At 43.4% G+C, this 13,688-nt stretch overlaps 1 pseudogene across 1 annotated transcript in view; it reads right to left on the minus strand.

The window, feature by feature from the left end:
* LOC309797987 (U3 small nucleolar RNA-associated protein 25 homolog) overlaps positions 1-13,098 on the minus strand; it is a 29,300-nt pseudogene extending 16,202 nt beyond the window's left edge. Inside the window, exons 1-7 of the transcript in view lie at positions 12,842-13,098; positions 11,685-11,724; positions 10,748-10,980; positions 8,688-8,858; positions 6,229-6,317; positions 4,151-4,561; positions 1,953-2,172 (exon numbers count right to left, since the gene is read on the minus strand). The product of the transcript in view is annotated as a U3 small nucleolar RNA-associated protein 25 homolog (transcript). The remainder of the gene's footprint in view (positions 1-1,952; positions 2,173-4,150; positions 4,562-6,228; positions 6,318-8,687; positions 8,859-10,747; positions 10,981-11,684; positions 11,725-12,841) is intronic.
* Between the last annotated feature and the right edge of the window lie 590 nt (positions 13,099-13,688).

Below are 13,688 nucleotides of genomic sequence, written 5' to 3' on the forward strand. Positions count from 1 at the left end.
CTGTGATTTTGGAGTTATAAATTCTTACAGCCACCATGTATTATAAGTTGCTATTAACCAAAGCACAGAGAGAAAAAAAACCACAATGAGATATCACCTCAAACCTGTCAGAATAGGTCTTATCCAAAAGACAAGAAATAACAAATGCTGGCAAAGATGTGGAGAAAAGGGAACCCTTGTGCATTGTTAGTGGAAATGTAAATTGGTGTGGCCACTATGGAAAACAGTATGGATGTTCTTCAAAAATTAAAAATAGAATCACCATACAATTGAGCAACTCAACTTCTGGGTGTTTATCCAAAGAAAAAAACCCACTAATTCAAAAAGATATATGCACTCCTACGTTCAATGCAACATTTATAATAGCCAAAATATGGAATATGGAAGCAGCCTAAGTGTCCACAGATGACAAATGGATAAAGATGCGGTGTGTACACACACACACACACACACACACACACACACACACACACACAATGGAATATTACTCAGCCATAGATGAATGAAATCTTGCCATCTGCGACAACAAGGATAGACCTTGAGGGTATCACAGTAAGTGAAATAAGTCAGACAAAGACAAATATCAACAGCATGTGACTTCACTTATATGTGGAATCTCAAAAACAAAAAACCAGACAGATAGATACAGAGAACAGACTGGTGGTTGCCAGCAGGGAGGGCGGGGTTGGAGGGTGGGCAAAATGGATGGGGGAGATCAGGAGGTATAAAACTTCCAGTTATAAAGTGAACAGGTCACAGGGATCCAATGTATGCCATGGGGAATATAGTCAATAATATTGCATTAACTTTGTATGGTGACAAACGGTAACTTTACTTATTGTTGTGATAAGTTTGTAAGGTATATAGACATTGAATCACTATGTTGTACACCTGAAACTAATATGTCAATTATATATCAATTAAACAAAAGACTGATTTATCAGCTCCTTGTTGGCCGCCTGCATATGTTTAAAACTAACTGTAAGCTCTAATCCCCTTGCACTGCACACTCCGGCCATGCTAAAGCCTCTGAATCCTAAGTCTTGCCGGTTTATTCACCCTGATGCCTCCACACTTGCCATTTCCTGTCTGAAACTTTTTCTTCCACTCTCATCGCTCTACTTTGTACCTGGCTAAATCTGACTCAGGTTTCAACATAGTATGGATGGTACCTCCAACAGAAGGCCTTCCCTAACAGTCCTGAGCCCATTTTGAGTAAGGATATTTGCTTTAAATACTTTAACTAGAACACCCACTATCCTCTAACCGTAACACATCTCATCCCATACTGTCTGATTTGTCTTAAGGCTGGACTTGCTTAACAGTAACTTTTAATTCCATATCTCCAGCTTAACAGTGCCTGGCACATAGTAGATGCTTAATAAGTGGTAAATGGGCATACGTGACTAATAAATATTTTCCAGGAACTTTTTCAATGAACAAGCAACCAAGTACATGGGAGCTGAATGACAAACAAGCAAAAATGTGCAAAGCTGGGTGGGAGTCAGTAAGTCCAGAGTGGAGATAATTCAGGTGTGGGCACTCCACATGGCAGGCAGGAGGGAAGTCCATTACGTACAGATGCTCTAGTTTATTCATCTTCCCCAGACTGACCCACCCAGCCCCATCAGCTCCAACTCCCCCAAGAAGCCCTGTAGCATTGACTGTGAGCTACCAGCTATAGGCATGCTGAGACATTTGTTATAAACATGCAGGTGCCTTTCATACATGCCTTCACAGACACTCCATCCCATTAGCCAAGTATGTACCCCATTAGCCAAGGCAAGACTCTCCCCTGGCAGACGAGTGGTCTCAAATGTGTCCTGGTTCTGCTAGGAGGCTGAGACAGTGACCCTCTGAAAGAATGCCTAATTCCAGGCTTCTAGCTTCCAGCTATGTGCACCTCACACCTCAGGTCCCTCAGGGTCTCAGTTTTGACAAGGAGGAATTACCAGTCCTGAAGTGGTCATCGATGTTGCCGACAAATACAGCTTCATAATCCTCAGGCCTCTTCAGGTTGGGTGGTCTCTCCTTGGGATCTGAGCCATACTCTCCATTAAACCTCTTTTTGTTGCTTACAATTATTTTCTTCTTGCTGTCGCCCTCAAGAAGACAGATGAAGAGCTGTACCACCCGCAAAGCAGCTTCCCGGAATGGCACCACTATCGGCACCTGTGGAGGGAGTGATGGGCAGCCTTGGAGGGGCAAGGGGAAGGAAGGACAGCTCGAGGTGAGCCTGCTGGGGACCTAAGGAGCCCTCCGTTCCACAGCCCCTGGCCAAGGACCACATCCGTGTCACCCCCTTTACATAGGACCTGGCTCAGTACTGAAGGCTGAGCATCTTTCCGAACCACAGCACCATGTCCTATGGACTTCAATCTCATGGCTCCTTGGGGTGGGGGTGGGGTTAATTCTTAAGCAGAATGTAGAAATTTTATTTATTTATTTTTTTTTTTGCGGTACGCGGGCCTCTCACTGTTGTGGCCTCTCCCGCTGCGGAGCACAGGCTCCGGACGCGCAGGCTCAGCGGCCATGGCTCACGGGCCCAGCCGCTCCGCGGCATGTGGGATCTTCCTGGACTGGGGCACGAACCCGTGTCCCCTGCATCGGCAGGCGGACTCTCAACCACTGCGCCACCAGGGAAGCCCAGAAATACTCTTTGAGGTAAGTCAATGCCGTTAACAGAGGTGTCCATTAGCAAAAACCCAAGGGCATAAACACACAAAGCTCTTTGAGGACAAGAAATGTTACTCATTTCTGTCTCCCACAGAACTTAGTTCAGTATTTTGATCCGTAAGACCCAAGGAATATGCTGAACAAATGAATTAGATGTATTAAGTAGAGAATAAAGTTAGTAAGGAAAGGACTAAAGCATCATTACTTTTCTAGTACATTTCCTAGTACATTTTTCAGAAATGATGATAAAGGATTTCTGAAATAAGATGATATTTCAATGGGAAATATAGGATTCAGTTTTCCAAACATTTCCAAAAGTGCTCAATTTTAACTGTTGAGGAAAAAAAAACAGAAGATGCTTAACAAATGATTACCTTCTAACTACCCTTGTGTAAACAATACAATCAATGGATATAACCCCAGTCAGATCAGACAATTCACCAAATTCTGAATGTGACTCATGGGTAATCTACCTCATATTCTATTTTGCAATTCTAAATGGAAACAGATAATCTTATTATCCTGATGTTCAAGATTCTGAGATAGTTTCTCAGAAAGGCAACCAGCACAGCCAGAGGGGTGTAGTGATTCAGTTTGGTACAGTGCAGGGATGATGGATCAGTTTTGAAGAGGGCCAAGTTACTGTCCCGGCTGTCACACTAAGTAAGTGTCTAGGCTTTGGTTTCCCCAACTATCAAACAAGAGGGTTGGACTAAGAAATCTCTAAGAGCCATATCAGTATCAAAATCCTAAAATCCTATTAAGCCCAATGAGAAGAATCTAAGAAGATGAGGCTTCTTCAATATAGACACAGAGGCTAAAGGGTAAGGGGGTATGGGTGGCACAGTATCTAGCTCCAGCACATCATGAAAAACGTAGACAGAATTCAACGACGTAAGCTCCCAATCCACTGGAGCTTAGGCTTATGAGCCACATAAATGTAATCATCACTTTAAGCAGTAATAAGGATACAATGCAAAAACAGGGATTTTGTTTTCCAAGGTCTACATATTTATGTGGCTTAGTGAAGGGAATCCTTGGTTCTAGTCCTGTCTCTGCTACTTTTTCTCTGGTTCTCTTTAGCAAGGTCCTCTACGAATCTGGGTCTCTGTCCACAGGTGTAATATGTAGGGATTGAATAAAAGGCTCCTTAAGGTCCCATCCAGCTCTGACAATCACAAAGAAGAGATTTATAGTGGAGTGTTACTTATGTAGGATCAGGGTTTATCTTTAAGGAGAGAATTATCATGGAGGTACCTCCTACTCCACTTTCCAATTAGATCTGCTGTTAGAGACAGTCCACTGAGCTGTCTGCAGCACTGCCGTGACATTACCTGGCCCATCTAATATGCTCATTCTTGGACTCATTCATTATTCCAATCATTAAACCATCTGAGAACCTGCTAAGTGCCAGGACCCATATGTTAGAGCCTTACAGCCTCCTTGAGGGCAAAGTTCTGCTGCTGCCACTCACCTTGGGCCTCGTTAGCCCTTGGTCCCTGAAGTCATCATCATCACCCAACCCAAGTTTCTGGCTTCGGCATCTGCTGTTGTTGGCAAGCACCTGGGCATTGGCTTTGAGAACGTGATTTATCACATGCAGGCAGTACACGTGGCGGATCTCTTCCCCTTTCTTCAGGGCAGTCCTTTCTGGGTAGAACAGGTCCCGGTAAGAATTCATAATTAAGAAGAGCTCTTTCTGGAGGGGTGTGAAGGGGCTACTTGAATTTGGGGGACAAGAGGGGAACTGGCTGTTGGTCTTGATCCAGGTGGATTCCAGAGGCTTCTGGAGATGAAGTGACTTTAAGTCAATGTCCTTTGGGGGTTTAAAGGTTTCCAACTGTTGAAACCTGGATGAAAAGACAAGCTGGCCCAGGATGGGCCACTGTGGGAGAAATGATCAAGAACTAAGTTAGAAATGAATTATAGTACCTTACATTCATATAATGCTTTATAATTTACCAAGGCCTTTCACAACTTACAGATCCTCTCACTTTATCCTCACAACAACCTTACAAGCTAAACACTATAATGCTCTTCTTGCAGTTTAGGAAATGCTGAGGTTCAGAGGTTATAGGATTCAGACAAACAGAGGAGAACAGAGCTAAGGGTTAGAGCCCAAGGTTTCTGACTTCAGAAACCTTGTGAGCTCTTCACTAGATCAGTGGGTCACAAACTGTCCTGTGGACCACACTGTAGGAAGTCAAAATTTACTCTAGACAAAAGAAAAGGGGGCCCAACGGTCAAATAACTTCGGTAACCACCACAAAACCTAATCCCCCTCAGGGAGAGTCACAAGCAGATCGGACACTAAAGGTTCTGCTGAGTCCTGTAACAAGGACTCCGTTCCACTTCGTTTGACCCAGAGTTTTCCAAATTTACTTGGACGTGGAACAAGGTTTTTGTTGTTGTTTTGGATTTTTTTTTTTTTGGAGACATATATTAGAATTGAAAAGAATAGTATTTTGTGGAATACCAGTTTGGGAATTTTTGCACTGTAACAAAACTGCTGATCTTAGCAATAAAGAAAGGATGACCTCTGCAATAAAAAAGAATTAACTATTGATATATGCCAACAACTGGGATGAACCTCCAAGGAATTATGCTGCGTGAGAAAAAGCCAACCTGTATGATTTTATTTATATAACGCTTTTGAAATAACAAAATTATAGAAATGGAGAACAGATTAGCGGTTACCAAGGGTTAGGAATGGGGGAAGGGAGGTGGGTGTGGTTATAAAATGGCACCAGGGAAGAGGAGGGATCTTGATGGTGCTGGAAATGCTCTGTATGTTGACTGTGGTGGTGGCCAGGGCAACCTACACGTGATAAAACAGTATAGAACTAAATAACACAAAGGAGCAGGAGCAAAAGTGAGGAAATCTGAATAAGACAGGTAGGTTGTATCAGTGGAAATTTCCTACTTGTGATATTGTACTACAGTTTTGTAAGATGCTACCATTGGGGGAAACCGGGCAAAGGGCACATGGGATACCCTTGTATGATTTCTTACAACTGCATCTATAATTATTACCTCAATAAAAATTTCAATGAAACAAGGATGACCAATTCTTATGAATAGCATCAGTGGTGAAAAAAAAAATCACCGAAAAAAGAAGCAAAAACTGCTCCATACTGAATAATTTAGGTGTGAACTTATCTCAGATATTTCAAACAAATGAACAGCAGTAGCTACTGTCTGACTGAACACTTTGTACATGTCTTCCAGTAAACTAAATTACTTTATTTTGATGCAGGCATTACTGTCCCCCTCTAACAGATGAGAACAGTGAAGATTAAAAAGGTAGATTAACTTGCCTTAGGTCATGAGATAGCCCCTTGCAGACGTTGGTCTAAACCCTGGTGTACCTGTCTCCAAAGCATTCTTATCTTATTGGTCCCCACCTTCCAGCTTCCCAGTGCCTTTTCTAGCTATGCCTGTGCCTTACTGGGCTCTTCCAGTCTTCCTCTATCTTGCTCCCTCTCAAGCCATCTGCCACGGGTGTGTATCATACATTCAGGGAGACCACTAAAACCCAAGACCACTGCTTGCTTTTAGCTGGTGGGTAGTTTTGGGATTTGTGGCAACAGCCTGGATTTCTTTTTCTTTCAGTTCTTTGTTTACATGTTGTGCAAATGGATCTAATTCAGAAATAAAGAATATTAGAACACTTAGGGCAAATGACAGGGATTTTCCAGTCTTCCCCTGTGAATGACATCCTGTTTTCATGATGTTAACTCATCTTTTTCCCCATCAACTTTCCCCATCATTTATCCCAGTCCAGAGCTTAAAAGTTTCTGACAGGTTCATCTCCCTAAAGCATTTCTTTAATCACATTATTCCCCACCTCAAAAACCTTTGAAGAAACTTCTTGGACTGAAATTCAACATACACCTCTAACCTACCTCTCTAATGTAATTTTTGAATTACATGGCTCTCAAATTCTTCTGCCACTGTGGCTTTCCTTCCTTTAACTGAAAATTCTATCCTCTTGTTCACCGCATTTCTATATATCCAAATAGTATCCGTTGAATGTTACCCCCTGACTCACAATAAATAACTATTTCCCAAGAGCCTACTGTGTCAGGCACAGTTCTGGCTCCAAAGAAGCCATCTCTGGTCCCCTATAGACAGTCATCACTTTCTCTCAAGCGCCCCACCCTGCCCTCAGTTATCCACACCAACACATATATGTGCATGTCCTACCTCACCTAACTAGACTGCAAGATCCCTGAGGGCAGGTACCACGTCTGATTTAACCTGCACTGGAAGACAAATGTAAATGCTCAACACTCAACTGAGGTGAACAAATGATCAAAATGGCAGGGTCAGTGCTCTGCACTGGCCACCCAACCTTCTCTTCCAGCCCCACTCACGTAAGAAGCAAAGTTAAATGACCCATTCAGGGACCCAGGTAGTAAAACTTCAAATGCAGTGCACCTTATATTAAGACCTAAGATAAAGGTGAACAATAGGAAATAAGAATTCTAGGTGATAATATATCAGTACAGACCAAACAACCAGAGAAACTTTAGGATAGTCAAGCCTCCTAATGTTTCCTCCAGGGTTTTTTTTGTTTTTTTTTTAACTTTTTTTGAGTTCAGAACGCGGTTTTTGCCCAAATTCTACCTGCTACTTCTTCCTCTTGTCTAGAATAGCTAACAGAACCAAATGAGGATTAAAATTTCAACTTCAGTGGCACCGCTGGTTGAAGAATGGCACTGGGACCAAAAAAGGCAGTCAGGACGCAGAATGAGACCAACCTGACGTGCCCACCCAGGCACAGGCTAAGACACAGGACCTGAGAGACAGCAGAGCCCTGCCTCAGCCTACCACAGGCTTGTCTAAGTAACAGTCATGGGGACAGAGGCATGGCCCAGTGTTCTGTATCTTGACTTTGGCGATGACAATATAAATATACACATTTGTCAAAACTTATCGAATTGTATACTTAAAATGGGTACACCTTGTTGAATGTAATTCATACCTCAATAAAGTTGATTTTAAAGTTAAATTAAACAGTCGCCTATGGGGACTTCCCCAGTGGCACAGTGGTTCAGAATCCGCCTGCCGGGCTTCCCTGGTGGCGCAGTGGTTGAGAGTCCGCCTGCCGATGCAGGGGACATGGGTTCATGCCCCAGTCCAGGAAGATCCCACATGCCGCAGAGCGGCTGGGCCTGTGAGCCATGGCCACTGAGCCTGCGTGTCCAGAGCCTGTGCTCTGCAACGGGAGAGGCCACAACAGTGGGAGGCCCACGTACCGCAAAAAAAAAAAAAAAAAAGAATCCGCCTGCCAATGCCGCGGAGCAACTAAGCCCATGCGCCACAACTACAGAGCCTGAGCTCTAGAGCCAGCGAGCCACAACTACTGAGCCCATGTGTCACAACTGCTGAGCCTGCATGTCACAACTGCTGAAGCCCGCGTGCCTAGAGCCTGCTCTCCACAACAAGAGAAGCCACCACCGTGAGAAGCCCACGCACTGCCACAAAGACCCAATGCAGCCAAAAATAAAGAGAGAGACTGGGGAGACAGGGTGGAGCTTTCTGGCTTCTGCGGTGCTTCCTGGTAATAAGGACCAATCAGATTAGCCACTGCCGGGTCTCACAAATCTGTAAAATTACTGCTCCAGTAAGGAAGAGCAAGTGAAGGATAGAGAGAAAAATGCAAAGTACTTTTCTCCTCTTTCTCTCCCTTCCCTGCTTGGGGAAAAAAATCAGAAGTCTTCCCCTGACCCCAGCTGTGGATCGTGAGCTTTGAGGAACTGGCCTTCCGTGCTATCATTGTTCAACTGTTTGTCCTCATGAACAGCCGCGCCCACTCGCAACACTGCCTAACCCTGAAAAACACAAAAGATCTCGGAGAAGCATTTCTTTCCAGCTCTACATCTAGCTGCTAAACTATCTGTTTCTATTACTGCTCATTCCAATAACAAGAGATTTAACAGGTATTAGACCACAACCACCCATACTAAGCACCAGCTGAATTCAAACAACATGAGCTGTGCTCTGACCTTGTGATGCTTTCAGAGAACAGTTGCCTCCTCTTTCCTCTTCGAGAAAGTTGGTTTCTAGGCTGAAGAGTGACTCATGTTTTGCATCTGTAAACTCCTTTGGGGATTCCTCTGCTGTGCCAGGTGGCCCGTGCCCATCTTTTCCCTTAGGGTCAGCAGGTAAGGCCGCATCTGCAGTTTTGATAAAACATTTTGTGAAATTATTTACTACTCATAATTACACTTCTGTTGACAAATGAAATCTAATTCCTTAGGCTATCATTTACTTTTAAGCAAATTCAGGTAGAAGACATAAGTTTCAAAACTGAGCTTGACTGCTGACCTAGTACATGTAAAGATGTTCAAATCAGCGTTGATATAACAAATAACTAGAAAAAATGATTTCGTCATTTCTATCGAAGGGGTACTAATTAAATTACCACATATTATTTACAATGGAATACTATGTGATTAAGCTAATGTGAACCCACAGTTACACACGTTATATCATTAAAGAAAAAAGTAACTTACAGAAATGTATGAGGCCATTATGCACATACACACAAATATATATTCACTCATATATCCATAAAAAAGTAGCCTGGAAGGTTCTATAAAATGTTAAAGGTGTTCATCCCAGGGTGGAGGAGATATACGTTAACTATATTACCCTCTTAAATTTTTACAGTAAATATATATTACTTTTATAATTTAAAAAACCAAACTTTTCATTTTTAAAAACCTAAAACATGAAAGAAAAATGGAAAACCAACAAAATTTAAAAAGTCCCTAAGTCTGAGGCAACGATTTTTTTATCCGAGTACAAGTGATGAATGAAAATACTAAGAATGGTGTGTGACACCTTAGAGACAAAAATACAGTAAGGCAAATAGGCATTAAGATAACAGAATATAAAAAGTTCCCCAGATATATTCAGACAATGGACTACTATTCCAGTAATAAAAAGAAATGAATTACTAATATGAACTACACGGATGAGTCACAACAACATGAGGAGCCAAAGAAGCCACATGCAAAAGGGTACTTATTGTGTGCTTCCATTCATATGAATTTCTAGAAGAGAAAACACTAATACATAGTGAAAGAAAGCATGTCAGTGGTTGCCTGATGCCAGGCCTGGGAAACTGACTGTAAAAGGACAAGAAGGAACTTTTTGCAGGTATTGGAAGTGTTCTGTATCTTGACTTTGGCGATGACAATATAGACAGACACATCTGTCAAAACTCATCAAATTACATACTTAAAATGGGTACACCTTGTTGAATGTAATTCATACTTCAATAAAGTTGATTTTAAAGTTAAATTAAAAAGTCACCTATGGGGACTTCCCTGGTGGCACAGTGGTTAAGAATTCGCCTGCTAATGCAGGGGACGTGGTTTCAAGCCCTAGTCTGGGAAGATCCCACATGCCGCAGAGCAACTAAGCTCGTGCGCCACAACAAGAGAAGCCACCACAGTGAGAAGCTGGCGCACCGCAACAAAGACACAATGCAGCCAAAAATAAATAAATTAATAATAATTTTTAAAAGAATAGTCACCTAGATGTCCGAGTGAGACAGAGTTCCTTTCAGCTTTCAATCCCAGCTCTTCTCTGAAGCCTCCCCTCATGTACCCTGGCAGCATGTGACCACTTTGCACCTCTTTAACACCTTATATTTATCGGTTCCATTCAGATTTGATGCTTGAAAAGTTTTGTATATTTTATGTCTATCTTCCACTAAACTTGGTTCCTCTAAGGCAGGAACAATCATCTCTTTCATAAATTGAGACCATTACAAAAACAGAATTATGTTCCCTTTCCTCTCAATCAGGGGAATTTGAAGTAGGATTGATGAAATCCTGGAAATCATAAGCAAAAACGTCATTTCTGCATTTTTATGGCCAGAGGGTCCTGTGTTTTCATCAGATTCTTGAAGATATCACAGAGCCCAACAATGTTAAGAATCTCTGCTTTGAATCCATGTGCTTTCACCCAGCTCTATGGTACAAGGCACCCTGCCCCTGGGGCAATCTGTCTGTGGTCCCTGCAAAGATGATAAACCCACATCAAAGACACTTACTCTTCCGCGTGTCAGTAGACTCTACTGCCGTCTCTTCCTCCACAACGATGTCACTATCGCCGTCTTCAAGATTCATTTCTGTCTCATCTGTAACACTGTCTTCTTCCTCTTCCTCCTCCTCATCTTCCTTGGAAACATCCTTTAACGTGGCAAGTAGTCTGTTGTAACCAGAAACTTGTTCTGGTTCACTCTATGCTTCACTTTCAGAACTTGGAAGTATCTAAACCCTCTGACTAAAAGGAAAATGGGGATTTTAAAAACAAAAATTATATTGTTCTTGTTGCTACCCCACGACTATCATCAGGCCCACAGTGGAACCAAGTTCAGACTTTTCTAAATAAAAACTAGCTTTTCTGCAAATATGCAATCCTATCTATTCAACCAAACCTAGCACCAAATTTGTTTAAAACAGCTAATCTAGCTATGATTCTAGAAGCTCTTCCTCTTCTTTGAACTGCTAATGTTCCACGTGGGAAGACAGCAAACTAAACACATGGAGCTTTAGGTTATAAGGCGATCTAACCTATGTGTCAGCCACTTGGCACCTTTAAAGGAGCAACAGGAAAACTTACAACAAAAAAGTGTACTTTATTTCTGAGTCCGTGGTAATGAAATAAGACCTTTGATGATTTTGCACTCTATTTTATGTTAAGCAAACATGACATTCCCTCTTAGGATTCACCAAGAGCCCTCTGGTAAGCCTCCTTAACAGGTTCTAACAGGCTACTCTCTCAGGACAGTTTCATACTCTATACTATATTAGTTATCACAATGGCATCTTAACAGACATCTGCACTTAAAACTAAGCAATATTACTAAAATATAGCTTACATCTAAAATCAGAAAGAGTGGAACTGTAGCCAAACATTATTACCATATATAATCTTAAAAGTAACCGTCCAGAATCTACTATCATAAAGAAGGTATAAAGCATTACCAGTTGACAAGTCTGTGGTTTTGCTTCCTTTCTGGAAACCCTGAGAAGAAACAGGCAATGTTAAACTTTAACTACTAGTATGTAGCAATTAGGAAAAGCCTAATGATACAACTTTAAATGAACATGGCAGACTATACCGTTATAAATACATTATATCTATTGTCAAGTTAAAAACTCCATATGCATTTGGACAGGTTTTGTAAGGATATGCCAAATAGATAATAATAGACGAATGAAAAGGTCTAACAAGACCACATGACAAATACTACAGTCACACAGTAACAGGCTCTCATCCAAAAGATGGGAAATTTTGGCAAATACAAGCCCTCGGGGTTCACCTTTTCTAGCAAATTTCTTAAGTAGATTATCCCTCTAACTGTTGATAAAGCAGCCCAAAGGGGTGGGATGAGCACTAAGATCATAACTGAGAGTCTGGACACTTATAGAGGAACCCACAACTACCCAAACATTAGTTTCCTCATGGTCATTGAATACATAGGTGATGTCGAGGGTCCCAAGCAATTCTATTTTTTTTTAACTTATTTAATTTATTTATTTTTGCCTGCTATGGCTCTTCGTTGCTGCGCCCGGGCTTTCTCTAGTTGCGGCGAGCGGTGGCTTCTCTTGTTGCAAAGCAGGGGCTCTAGGCTCGCGGGCATCAGTAGTTGCACCACCCTGGCTCAGCTGCTGTGGCTCGCGGGCTCTAGAGTGCAGGCTCAATAGTTGTGGCGCACGGGCTTACTTGCACCGCGGCATGTGGGATCTTCCTGGACCAGGGCTCGAACCCCTGTCCCCTCCGTTGCCAGGCGGATTCTTAACCACTGCGCCACCAGGGAAGCCCCCAAGCAATTCTTTAAAAACATATAAAACGAAAACAAGCTTATAAAATCTCCGCCCAATCGCCACACGGGAGGCGTGCCGTCTAGCATAAAACTACAGGCTCAACAAAGGGTAGGAAGACCGGTGAAGAACCCCATCTCAGGCGGGAAGCCGTCAGGATCCCCGGGCGAGCTAGGCCGGCGCCGGGGCAGCGTGGGACGCGGCGGGAGCTGCCCTGTCACTACCCCCGGGGCACCGGCGGACCAAACGCGGGGACACGCGGGCTCCCACCGGGAAAGGACGCCGGCAGCGCCGGTCCCAGACTTGCCTCTCCATACGTGTCACAGAAGGGATGCTCCTCGCCGAAATCCCTTAGATGCTTCTGCTTTTTAGTTAGGGAGCTGAGCAGCTGGCTCCGGCTCCGGCTCCGGCTCCGGCTCCGGCTCCGGCTCCGGCTCCCGCTCCCGCGTTTGCCCATGGGGAAGACGGCAAGTCAGCCAACCTCCAAGAAACGCGTCTTGCACCTGGAAGTAGTCTCGTCAACCCACTCACGCGGGCTTGCCAACGGCGCTTTACGGCGGAAGCAGGGTGCCATAAAGCAGACCCGCTTTACGTCGCGCTTGTACGACAGGCATTAGAACTTCCTGTTTCCCATTCCGCCCCCTAGCGAGGCTCTTTGGAAGCACGTGCACGCATGCGCAGCTTTTCTCTGAGCCCCGTAAGGAAGACAGGCAGGCAGGGAGGCTTCGGGCTTCCCCAGGTGGGTAAATGGGTGGGTGTACTTTGTGCGTCTGTTTTGGCTGTGAGAATCAGCCTGCATAAACGTGTAGTGACTGAGATGGTTGAATGCAGTGCCTTTATATTATGCCATAATACAAATACCAACTAACATTTAAGGCTGCCGGTGCATCTCAGTTCATCCTCACAACAACAGTAAACAAATAGGCCTTGTTAATAAGCCTGATATTGGAGATGAGAAAGCTGATGCTTACAAAAGGTTACATACACACTAGCAAGAGAGGAGATGGAAACCTAATTCTCTCTGATGCGACCACAGGCTTTTCCCACTAGGATCTGCCACATGCGTGTGCCATGTGAAGAATGAGGACGCAAGGCTGAGATTCCCGCCCTTTACCCTACCCCCTCATTTTCTGAAAGGATTGCAAGGGCCCTTGGTAACAAATC

This window comes from Mesoplodon mirus (genome assembly GCF_964341445.2).
Source record: "Mesoplodon mirus genome assembly, contig: HAP1_SCAFFOLD_1342, whole genome shotgun sequence".
NCBI classification, from domain to species: Eukaryota; Metazoa; Chordata; class Mammalia; order Artiodactyla; family Ziphiidae; genus Mesoplodon; species Mesoplodon mirus.